Here is a 13509-nt window from a genome sequence, read left to right as displayed (position 1 = left end):
TAAACGTCACATATTTAAAAACAAGTTTGCAGTTTGAAGCAAGACAGAGCAATACAACACCGCCTTGTTCCCTCGACTCCAGCTACAGCTTGCAACTTGGGACAGTTATATCAGCCATAACCAATATTTCTAAGTCATAAAGAGCCTGCCACAAGTAAGGTGGAACCGTTAACTACTATCCCACGCGCAAGTTCATCAGTCCACACTCCTTGAAAAACTGCTCAGCTGATCAACTTTACTCAAGCTGCATTCCAGGAAAACTCCTTCCTCTCCACCCTGTCTATCAAAGTGCACCCAGCAGCCTCCTCTTTCAGTGCGCTTGTTGATAAAGTGATATCTAAATGCAAACCCAGATTTTTAAAAGATGCTAATTCCTGGCAGCATCTTAATGGCTTCATTAGAAACTAGAGCTCTCCATCAATGCCAGAGATCACGCCAGTATGTCAAGGAAAAAAAACACTGTTTCTTTTATTAAAAAAGGTATCTCTTCTTTAGGTATTGCCACAGCAATAAAAGTAGAGAGCACAACTCAAGGATTACAGTATTTCTTTTTTCACAGTATCATTATTAAATATACACACCTCAATAAGCAGCAGAGATTTTTCAATATAGAAGTATCCATTTTCTGGGGGAAGCATTACAAAAAAGCAAGGACATTTTGCTACTCTGTCATGACTCACTCCACAGGTTTAACTTTGGATTAAAAGGTCCAGTACCTGTGCTGACTAGAAAGGATCATTTTGTGGTTAGAACTCAGGGTTACACATCAGAAAAATCCCAGATCTGTTTTCAGCTCTGCCATAAACATCCACTAAGGTCTTGAGCAAGTCCGGTTAAGCCAAATCAGAAAAAAAAACACTCTTCCTTGAGAATCTTAGAGTAATTCCATGATAAAAGCGAACTGAACTACTTACATCATGGAAATACATCATAATTACTCCCAAACAAACTAATGTATGAAATAGTTAATTCCTAGTGTTCACTTGTGTAGGCGCCCTGACTTTTCTCAATTTTTAGGGAACAATCAATCATATTTACATAGGTGAAGTATTTCCATTCTAACACCTTCTCATCACTCTTCTGTAATTCAGCTTTTTCAGAAAAATATTTTCAGATTTGATGGCTGAAACTTCTGCCTCTGAAGTTGGTTTGGACTTTTTTCCTTTTTGGTTGAAGTAGTGTTCTGGGGGAGAAAAAAAAAACACCTAACAGCCCCGGAGAGCCTGTCAAGCTAACAACCAAAAAATGTCTACAGTCGAATTTCCGGAGTTGGCCTTCAACTCCGGGGGCCTTTAATCTATCGAACAGAAACAGTAGTACTTTCATATCTCATGAGAAATACTAAAGATAAATTCAAATTAATTTAGTGATTGTGAAGCTCAACTACTATAGCTGCAAGGACTATAGAAAAAACAATGGAGCAATTCACAGAATTTCAAAATCAGTGCAACAGCTCGATTATCAGACCATACAATGAATGATGACGGTAGGAAAAAAACAACCAAGCCACTGACCAATGCTGAAGCAAAATCCATCCTTTGCTCTAAGGTAAGTGTCCTGATGCAACAAAAACAATATATAATTGTACAACAGTATTTACAGGCATCAAAGCAGCACCAGAGTAGAGCAAAAAATTCTGGCTCTTCTGCAACAAAAAGGTAGTAACATTATTTAGGCAACAGTTTTTGTGTACATTCTTAAATATTTAGACCTCTATGCCATGAACATAAATTACTCATCTGGGACAGGCTGCAAATGTATGCTGTTTAATAGATATCACCAGCTTCAATAAATAAGGCTTACATGAAAAATAGTTAATAATGCTCAAGTTGGCTATTAATACTTCCTACTACTTATGCAGCACATATTAAAGAAGTGGCTAGGTAGTGACTGAACAAATTCCCATTAAAACACAAATACAAATGCCATATTTTACAATTATGTGGATACAGTGACAGCTATATTTGCCCAGCTCATGGCTGACTTCACTAAGGGTCTGTTGTGGAACACAGACAGCTCATGCAAAGCAATTTTCATAACAGAAGTCTAAATATTGAAATATTATTTCCTCAAAACTTTTGGTAAACTGTTGTAGCTGCATAAGACCCATAGTCCAAAATTTATTCATGTTAACAATAAAGTGAAGCTAGAACTGAAAAAGAAGAGAGCATAAAATATATTCTGTGTTTGATTAAACAGGAGGGATTTCAGCCATTTTTCCTAATTTATTTTTTTTTACTGTAAATATACACTAAATTGTTACTCAAATTTTTATCTCAACACTTCATGCCTATGAAAACTGCTGATATACTTTTAGTCTGAAAATCCTTAATCACAAGCACGCCAGCAATAAACAGACTACAGTCCATATACGTTCTCACATGACGTAAGTCTGTCTCTACTTGCAACAAGGATTATTTGAATTTAAAGGCAGTTGAAGACAGAACTTAAACACAGCTTGGGTGTATCAACCCAACAGGAATCAAGGTCAGCAAAATGCAGACCACGTATGTTATTAAATATTATGCTTACATGACTAAAAAGAGTGTACTAAATATCATGTTACATGACATCTCAGAGGTAAAACAAGAAATGACAAATATACTTGAATCATGGCAGTCCCTCCCCGAGTAGCTTATTTGTTTGTTTAGTTTCAGGCACAATGGGAGCTTGGGCTAATTCAGGTTGCCTGTTACTACCTCATTATAAATACTAATTACTGCTATTACTTACTAAACGTTTATTTGGGTTAACCTATAATGCAAGCCAAGATGCCTTTTCAAGTCTATCTCAGAAGCCCAGCAGGAGCAGAAGCGTGGAGACAGTACTTTATATAGACTTTCTTCTCCTCTCTAACAAGCACTAGATTTTTAGGGAGAATTCCAGTCCTTCGGTACACCAAAAATCCTTCAGAAGGATGCATTTGTTGTGAGAGGTAATTCACCCAAAGCTTCACCCATAGCTGCATGAGGATAACTCTTAGGAAGTGCAGGAAGGGCAAAGCCTCTTGGGGAGTGGAGAAGGGGGAGGCAAGTTCAACTCTTCTCCCTTTAAAAAGTAAGAACTTTTGTTTAAGTTACCTTAGTAATGTTTTGCAGTTATGTTCAAAGTGCTTTGCAATCAGCTAATTAATTCTTGACACAGGGAGGTGACATACTTGTTAATTTTTGATAGGAGTAAAATCAAGAAGGAGGACAAGCAAATTACTTAAGCCAAAAAAATCAGGTTTCAAGTCATCTCAAACCAATGAAACATTTTATGTTCTTTAGCAAGCAGCAGCATATCCTCGGTCTGAAGACAAGCAATCACCAGTTCATTCAGACCCTTCTATACTGACTCAGCAGATAACGTTTTGATAATTCTTTTATCATTTCATAGCATAAATGACTGAAATAGGTACTAAAAATGAGGCCCCAGAGCTCTACCCACCAGTGAGGAAAAAAAAAAACCAAAAAAAACCAAAAACCTGACAAAACTCAGATAAATTATTCTATAGACAGCAATATCTAGTGATTTCAATCCAACTAGCTTCTGCATTTCCAAGTCCCGTGTTTCTTTAGCAAACCTGTGCCTCAGCATCAGCCAGCCACGCCGAGTACATGCATACTAATTTTCTCCCACATGAGAATTCTCATAGGTCATTTCAGAGAAAAAAAGATAAGGACTTTTATTTCTTTTTTTTAATGAAGATGAGGTTCAAAATGGCCAGGTACACAAAACCTGTGATGTATTCAAGAAGCTTACAGAGATAAGACTATTCATAACATTTTCAGGGACCTTGAACTGAGTTATGTGGTAGCCTTACACAGCAAAGTAGGAAATGAGCCTAGAATAAACAAAGCTTGGTTCCAATACTCAAGGAAAAAAAAAAAATCTCTGGAAACACAACCGACTGCAAGAGAAAGACCATCTTCAATTTTGCCAACCTGTTGTGAACAGGGGGATGGAAAGAGCTCAAGGCTCAGACAAGGAGTCTTGACAATATAAATTTACAGCCACTGATGCCTGACCTTTCTACGCAAGTGATCTAATCCCCTTGCAAAGCATCGCGGTGCCTTCCCCCAGGTGCAATACTGTTTTATTCCATCTCTACCACATGTTGCTCTCAAGACCCCATTATAAGAATTTCAAGAACCAGGTGAATGCAACTGCTGGATTAGGAGAGGAACCTCTGCCACCACCTGAAGAAAAATTCAAATCCTTTCAATACGTTTGAGTTGGAGTCAAAATGATCGATACTTTCACTCTAGCCTGCCAGTGAATGACCAACCTGCCACAGGTGGATCAATCTACAAGGACCCTATTAGCATTTTTGTAACGACCATCTCCTTTTCACGGCTCAACAGGAAATAAGCAGCTCCCCTTCTGCTCTCCATCTTTGTATTCTCTACCATGACCCTTCCTCACTTGTACTCTTTTATTATCTTCTACTGATGGAGAAACAGAACAGCCTTTCAGAAATCTCCAGCACTTGGAAGACATAACTTCCACTCATCACAACAGAGAACACTTAATCCTACAGTCTGTTCACATGTTTGAAGTTCCAGATACCCCTTTTTCACTGCTAGGAACACAAGGCCTACGTTCCTTGTGCAGAAACCTTTGTGGACATTGAGAAATGCCTTATATCTACTTAAGTCGTCCTGTGAAGGTGGAAACTACTTGCTGATTAAATCCAGTTTGCAGCATATCACAATTTCCTAAATTATTTTGCCAGCAAGGGCTGATGAGAACAATAGCTCTGCACTGAGCCACATGCATCATTCTGTGGGTTAGGAGAGAACTCATTTGGTGCTCTAAATCTCATTATAACTTGCTGATCGGGATGTAAAATATGCACTTATCTCTGAACTGAAGGCTTTTAAACAGCTTGAAACAAACTCAGCTCTTCTGTCTTCAAGTAGCAGTTGTTTCTTATTCCTCGCACTTCAGGAGGCCTATCTGAAGAACTCTCTTAGTAAACAAATTAAAATTATATTGCTATACTGGATTTAGACAATTTAAACCAAAATCTAAACACTGTAGACCAACTGTTCAAAGAGTAAATGCAGATACAAGGGCCAAATACCGGATCTCCAAATTTCCCCATGGCAAGCTGGACAAGCCTGTGCCCATCTGTGAAATGGGAATACTTTCCTACTCCCCAGAGATGGTGCTTACACTTATAAAAAGTCCCCAGTAGTCTCTGGACAGTGAGGGGCTTTGTTTCAACAAGCAGGAGTTCTCAAAGGTGCATAAATTTGCAGCAAGACGTGACTCCGGAGGCAGAGGGAGCGGTGCAATAGCCCTGACAGCGCTACGCTGCCAAAGACCCAACTGCAGCAACCTCCAGCAGATTTAGTATCAAAAGTTTCCCCCGTCAGCAGACTAATGGGCAGCACAGAGGGAGGAAAACATTTCCAGGCTAGTATTCTTTGGGGGTTTTGTTGCTTTTTTAAAATTTTTAATGGCTGTTCTGTGTATTTTCCCCTCGCACTCTAAACCTCTGCCATGGAACTTAAATCTTGTTTAACTAGATTCATTTAAACTGTTTTTACAAATCCCAAAGAGTTTATTTCCAGCTTGCTAGTTGCACGCAAAATGTATGAATTACCGAATGTAGGTATTTTCCAGCATCCAGGAGGAAACCCGAGAGTAAAAGCATGCTTCTTGCTTCTAAAATACCTCCTTAAAAAACCTTTAGAAGTTATTTAATACTGTTTTCAAGAAGTCCGCGGTATCTCTGTAATCATACATTCTGTGGCAAGAGTAGGAATTCAGGAATCCAGCTCTCCTTGCACGTAGCACCATGCACACACACCTATAAGCAAGTCAACAACCACAGTGACAAGCAGGGCTGTTCTAAGTTTGGGAACTAACGCCGCAGTTTTTTTGGAGACCATCAGCAGCGTGTTTCTGCTGTTTTAGCGACGTACACACACGCTCAGCCTCCCAAACCAGATTCTCCCTTTCTGCTCTTCTACTGGATGACATTTCTCCCCGTCAGGACTTGGTCATCAACCTTTCTGCACCCTGAAATGAAAACCCCGGTGCTGTCCCCACCCCCTCTAAAAAGCACACCATGTTCTCCACAAACCAGGACATAAAAACAAATGTTTATTCTCTTTCTGCACCCACCAGCCCTGCTGACCTGGCCCGACCAACCTATGATGCTGCACCACCTCCCTAACACCGAATGCCAAAACCTTTGCTCCCCATCTTCCACGCTCACCTCAGCTTTCCAAAGCAGGACTCGCTGCACATCCTCATCCACCATCTCCATCCTCTCTCCTCTACGACCTCAATCAGAAGTGCAAGCACACCTGCAAACCCCAATTTTATGGCTCTCTGCAGGTGCTGACAACTCCCGAGTGCCACCACAAGGACCCACCTACACCAAGGGTCCCGCAATAGCTTGCTCACACTCAGCTTTGGGAATTACTGCCTTTGCGTCGCAAAATACCCCGTTTTGAAGCAGTCTGCATACCACAAGTGTATGCATGCCACAGTTCAGGAACCTCTGCTCTAAAGAACGAAAGCCATCAGATGCCTGTCATCAGAGCTACTTGTCAATGACGCAGAGGCTGCTGGAGCCAAGCCTCTTGAGGTTTGCTGGCAAATTCAAGGAAAGTTGCACCCAATTTAATAAATCCACATACACAACCAGAGCGGTCGAGTGCACCAGGTACTGGAGAATAACCTGTCAAGTGCCTTTTACTTTTCACTAACACCCTGCTACTTAGGCAAATTATCCAATTGCTGTGATTCTGCTTCATTCACCTGAAAAAACGAGTGCAAAAAAGAGAATAATATTTCTTTGTCTTGCAGGGGCATTACAAAAAGTAGCCAATACATGTGCGATGCTCCATTCATATCAAAAATGAATGTCATAAAGCAGCTTATCATCTAAAAACATTAGAAGAAAATTAAGTAGGTTGCAAAATCAAGCACTAAAAATTATAGAGTAACAGATTTATGATCATCTGTGCAACCTTAATCCGTTCCACTTTGTTAGTCCAACGCATACAGTGAGTAAGTCAGAGAATCTATGGAAAAATATCATGTGGCTACAAAATTGTAATTACAGTTGCATCTGTTTTTCCTAACTTTTGAATGTTCAGCTTTACAAACAAAATAGCCTTCTGACTTAATGGAACTTCCCAGGTTTTGGTTCTGGTCTGCAATATCAAATTGTACTTTTTTTGATATGCTGTATTGAAACATATTTCATCCACAACAGTATCAGAAAACTACATTAAATTATCACATTATGTGACATGGAAACAGATTTAACTAACAGAATTTAGGTAGTTTATTTTTCCATTTTCACTGTATTTGAAAAATAAACTAGATTAAAGTATATTTACCAGATAGTTATTTTCCATACAGCGAGCTTTGTATATACAATATTGTTTCCATTTCCAACAACAAAAGCGTAAAATCAGGCCAAATGCTATTTTCAATGGCATTTTTAAATTCATTAAAGCTTTTTTTCATTTATTTTGGGCCTTCAAAGGGATTATCACCACTGCATCTTCAAACACACAGAACTTCATGCCAACTCTGTCAAGTCTGGGTAAACTGTTTTAAAGGTTAAGGACACAACAATTAATCTAGCTGTCAAAGGTGCTGGGATCCCACAACTTCCACTATGCCTTCAGTGAATATTCCACACTGAAGCTAATCTGATTACACTAAAATATAAACCTGGGAATGACATTTCAGACACCCAGGGAAAACTCGCATAGAAGTTTTTTCACAAAGAACGTTTAAAAATGACCTCTATAGAAAAATATTTGCTGGGACAATAGGATACAGCTGAAAGAGTATAAAGAAAACTTGCAAACATTATAAACACAAAGCATATTCTAAAACGCTGGATTTTCATAACCATAATTTAAAAGAAAGCAAGAGTTACATGCTGCCAAAGGCAGAGCTGGTTTCAGTCCTTATTCCTACCCTGTGAGTCAGAGAGGCCTGAATAACATGGTGTTTTACCTGATCCTTCACCCGCAGCTCTCACTTATTCCATAAGCCAACATTCTTAAAATGACATTTGGAGACACGAACAGAGGTATTTTACACATCAGTTCCATTCCAAGAAATTCTAACTACTCATACAATAGCAAATTAGGCTTCACACTAATTACATTTCAATACACATAGGGGCTTTGTGCTGAACTTTACAGTAAGTTGAGATATAAGCACATTGTTAACGCTCAAGTTTCACATCCTCAACAACACTGCGCATGCAGCATTTCATTATTAAATTTGAACTTAGAGGTCGTAAAAGAATGCAGCATGATCTGTTGGGTTCTGCTATAAAAGTTTCCGGAGTGTCCAGTTATCATTCCTTCAATCCTACAGCAGCATCTTCCATCACTAAAAAATACTATTCTGGTATTCACCTTTCAGCTGAGCGCAACTGGAGCATGGAAGAAAGTCTGGTGAACTCATCCTGCCAAGCTTCCCTGTTAAAACTCTGCTTGGAAATCTCTGCTCATAAAAAAGAAAACAGGTAGCATAACTGCCAGCTGTTCACAAAATTAGTGGGAAGACCCAGAACTCATCTTGTCAGCAATCACATTTAAGAAACGCATGAAAGACAAAGGGATCAAGCTTACACACCCAATCTACAACAGGTTTAACTCTAGCTAGTTGTTTATTTTCACGCACAATTTTTTCCAGTATGATTTAAAATAACTGGTCACAAGCATGTGTCTAAATCCTTTTCAGGTTAGTCAGACTTTTGTTAAACAAAAAAACAACTTCAAAGACATAGGCTGACTAGCACTTCCACTAAAAAGTTTTTCTCTCAAATTATTCAAGATCTCTGAAGTACATTGATAAACCTGGATGCAAAGTCTCAGATTAAGACCAAAACACAGGCTCTGGGGGAAAGAAGAAGAGAGGGAGGATAGGTAGTAACTATGATATTCACAAGAAGTAAGAAGAAAGAGAAGTTAAGCAGTCCAAGCTGCAAGATTTCTTGTACAATTTACACATGAATCTGATTTAATGGTCTGAAAAGTTCAGGGCTTTTCTCTCCTATTTCTTCAATCCAGAAGTTATACAATGTTAACAGAAAAAGAAAAATAAGAGAGAAAAATATTTTTAGTTTTCATTGTTAAACTCTCAGTGCACTTTTACTGAAAGATTATACTACCTACTTTTTTTTTTATTATTATTGAAACAGCAAGTACTATTGTGAAAACTTCTGGACAGGAGATCACCACGCTGGGGGCTGGAATCTCTCTCCCCTCCCAAGGCCCTTATTTCCAAAGACAGCATATGCTGCATACAAGGGAAAACACTAACATTGGGTGTATAACTTTATCAACACCTAATCATTTTGATATGTGTGATACATATAATAATAATATCATCATTTGATAATATCATTTGATCCCAGGGTAGTGTTGTGATCTAAACTTATCCTTCCACTCACAATTCAGGATCTGAATTCCACATATGTGGGAAAGCTACTGATTTGTTTGGGTTTTAAACAGTTCCTCATTCATAATTTCATCATACAAATAGAAGAATCAAGCCTACTTCTTGCCTTGTCTGGCATATTGCCTTATTTTTGAAATCTTCACACTCTGAAAATCAAAAAAATGAGACCCTTGAGACTTCAGATGTCACATTAAAAGAAGGGGGGGGAGAGGAGAAATTAAGCCAAAGAACACTGTTTTGAGCTTGTTTCGCAGCATATTCCATGACAGATAATTAAAAATAAACACAAAATAAACATAAATAGCTCAAAACAGACACTTTAATGATTTGTGTTCCAAAATAGCTAGTTGCAGGATCAGCCTTTACTGGGACATTTCTGACGCTTGTTTAAAACAGGACCTAACACTTAAGGATTTTTCACCTCTGCAGAAAAACTCAAACACATCTAAGAGCCCCTCCACTGATCAGCTTTAAGAAGTTGACAATTTGTGGATCCTTAGAGCAAAATATGGATACTGTAGAGTTCGTTAACCAAGGCAAGCCAGTAAACTGTTGACTTGTATATTCACTGCACTGTTTTCCTTTCCTAGATCACCTTCCTGTAACTCATCAACTTACATCGGCTTCACTAAATCAAGGCAAATCTCTGAATGGACACACGCTGATTGAAACACGACTGCCAGGATAGCTTGCCTCAGCTTACAGAACATAATAAACCAGTAAGCGGGTTTAAACAGATTTAAGAACATCTATGCGCAGGTTTATCTAAGTTGGTTAACAAATCTACCTAGTTTAGGCCACGCAACCTCATCCCTCAGACCCGAGCACTTGGGTGGGGATTCTCACTGCAAGGTCTGTGCACAAAATCCCATCCTCACTTTTTCCCCACTCACCCAAGGGCATCTAAGGGAAACATCCCGCTGCTCCTTGTGCCGAGACCCATTGGAGTTGCTTCCCAGTCAACTGAGTCAACTGCACGAGAACCTACCTATCTTTTCAGGGGAAACAGTAGGAACAGTATTGCAGGATTATCAGCACAGAAGCTATTTAGCCTGCGTTTTCCCTGCAGAGCATACTGGCGCTAGCCCAAAGCCAAGCAAAGCCTAGTTTCTAACCTACATTTCCAGCCAGGTAAATTAGTTCAGGCTTAAAGAACCTCCAAACCAGTTCAGCAGTTTTTTTTTTTCCTTTGTAAATGACAGGAGCCCAGGTAAAACGCATGGTGCTGACACATCCTTTATACCTAGACCAGGCCTCCAAGTGCTCTAGAATTTGTCCCACAGCAAAGCCACAGCGTTTCAAATGGTCAACTTTACATGGAGATGCTGCCGTAGTGGTAAAAACCTGTTCTGCATCGCCCTGACTCACATGTGCAAGGCTAGGTATGCAAAGAGTTGAAGCTGTTTACAAGCAAGCCATAATTTTTAATATTGCTGCTACAGGCAAACATCCTATTCCAGATCCTGCTGTGCCAGGGGAAGAGGTTAAAGCTCCTGGCTGTTCTCAGACCGAGCAGCAGAGCTACTCCTGTGAATCCTTCCTCACCCGCCGAGGCTCCAAAGGGCTGGATCAGCCCTGGCAGCGGGGAGGCAGGCAAGTAGGCAGAGGGCTCAGCCAGGCATCGGCAGCACAACAGCAGGCAGTGACCCCCCAAAAGACCATAAAGCACTGGTTTGCCTCAATGTTATTAAAAAAAAAAGAAACCCAACCCCAAAACTCCATATTGAGGCTGCTAATATGTTGTGACTACCAACTTTCCTGCTGCCCACCGCCATCCAGCTGCTTCCCCGTCACAACTCCGCTCCTTTACCTCTTTATGTTTAGGCTGGAAGTTTTTGGAAGCAGAGTCCACTTTCACTCCATTTTTGCATCACTCCTACCCCACTGCAAACCTGGTCTGCACCTGGAGGTCCTGGATACTGCAGCAATACAAATAACACAGAACTGCCAATAAAAATTGCTTGTTTGTATCTGGCAGCAATTAAAGCTTGGAGGTAGAAGCGGTGGCCACACGCTATTGGGTATTACACACCACGTTGGCCTTTCAGGAATACCTGGTTAAAATATTTACCTGTTAGTCCAAGCCCTTCCTGCGTAAAATCCTGTCTTTAAAGGCAGAATCTAACTTTAAAAACAATTGGTTTTTATTCCTCCTCTTTGATCAAAGAGATAAGAACCACGCTTCAAAGAAACACAGTCAACCAAGCAAAACAAGAATAACTCGTCATATAAATAGTTTCCTTATACAAAATATACTGTTTTTCAACTGGCAAACTATTTATGCAGGAGACAGGATATTTTTAGTAGCAGCACTCACACCTTCATTTCTGACAATCCCTGCAAAGTCTCATGCAAATTACCCCCCTCAGATTAGCAAGCAACAAGGTGCTGATCTCCAGCAGATCTGTTCCTTGAAAATATGCTTATATAATTAAGTAAGTCTAATAATCCTAAAGGCTTCCAATATTTGTTCACAGCCCACCCAACAACCATGCCAGGAGACCCAAGACAAGTCAACAGAGGGCACGTGTTCCCAAATGCAGACTTTTACAACGTGAGAATGACAGTGATATTGCTCCAATAAATCTACAGTGGAAGTGTATGACTAATTGTATGAATTAGTCATGCAGTTGTGAGCATGTGTCGTAGCATTATCAGAGGGCATGGCTCAAGGAAAACACGCATGCTAAAAATCAAAGTCGGCCCATAGTGAATAAGAAGGCCTGCCTTCTGAAGAGCCAAAACCCCCCGCTCGCCTCTCAGGAAGCCTATTTGTTTTGGAAGCAAGGATTTGTGCTGCCATATTGTTTGGCAACACGTTTCAAACAACAGATACCCATCTTGAGCAAATAAGTTGAGATTTAACATTTCATCATGCCCATCGGCTTTGAGCCAGGTGCAGTATTGCCAAAGTTACTACTGTTTATTATCTACCATCAAGAGCTGTTTGTCCCCTTAAGTGGCAACTTGAACTTTAATCATTTTCACAAAACAGCTCTGCAAAGCTGAGGATACTACACCCCTCACCAAGCTTCCATGCATTTGTGGCTTTGCATTCATCTTTTCCTGGTTTACAATGTTTTCTCTCCCTGCTCCTCTGCAAGAGGCCTAGGTATACAGCTACAGATGTACCACATACTATGTATACTTCCATATGTAACATGTATTTTTTACTTTCTCTAGTACAAGCAAGCTGATGGCTGCAGCATAAAGAGTTCAGAACACATACACATTTGCTGAAATATTCTGCAAGCAGAAGATCACAACCTCTAAACCGCAACGGGACAGCGCATTTCCAGGAAAGTAAATCAAGCATCTTTTTTGTTCATATAAATTTACCATCTTGCTACTAGAATTCACCAGGTATATTACTCTTTACATATATATATATACACACACGCAAAGTTTACACACACATATATATGTATATCCTGCTAGCCCACGCAAACCCGGGTTTTTTGGTTTTGGGGGTTTTTTCGGTCTAAACCAACAACACGAAGAATACAAGCCATGAGACAGGGTGAAGAACATACAAGCACCACCCACACAAGTCCAATTTCCAGTTTTAATATACTTTGCTGTGTCACTCTTTTTTGGCTATGCCGTACTTGGGTAGTGAAAATTTGGTATCTCCTGTACGCTGATTAAGCTTCCAGTGGAAGCAAGCAGCAGCCCTGGACGGCACTCCACACCTTTCCACCTTTGCAAACGCACCCTTTCGGGTGGAAAAAAAAAAAAAAAAAAAAAAATAATTGGGAGATCGTCACCCAAGGCGCACGACCCAGTTCTCAGCCACTGAAAGGTCAAAACGCACCTAGGAAACTGGAGGACTTGAGCGCGTCTAGCAACCTACATCGGAAGGAAACAGCCTTTCCATAACAGATTTTTCTACCGCTAAATGTCATATTCCAGTGGCTAAAGCCCCCCCGCTGCACAAACCGGGGCTACCGCTTGCATACGCACCGCCAGGTATTTGGGATTATTTGCAATCTGCTGCTGGTCCATGTCTCCAAGAGAAAAACGAGGCAAATTTAGGGCAAGCACTCTGCTAGGAGCGAGGAGGCAGACGCCAGC

General features: G+C 40.2%; 1 protein-coding gene across 1 annotated transcript in view; it reads right to left on the bottom strand.

Moving 5' to 3' along the window:
- Positions 1 to 13509, bottom strand: part of NCOA1 (nuclear receptor coactivator 1) — a 183777-nt gene that overhangs the window by 170129 nt on the left and 139 nt on the right. The gene's annotated exons all lie outside the window — the stretch shown is intronic.

The sequence above is a fragment of the Haliaeetus leucocephalus genome, unplaced genomic scaffold (genome assembly GCF_000737465.1).
Source record: "Haliaeetus leucocephalus isolate CR32 unplaced genomic scaffold, Haliaeetus_leucocephalus-4.0 Scaffold871, whole genome shotgun sequence".
NCBI lineage: Eukaryota > Metazoa > Chordata > Aves > Accipitriformes > Accipitridae > Haliaeetus > Haliaeetus leucocephalus.
Note: the sequence above shows the minus strand (reverse complement) of the source record. Positions and strands in the feature narration are given on the sequence as shown.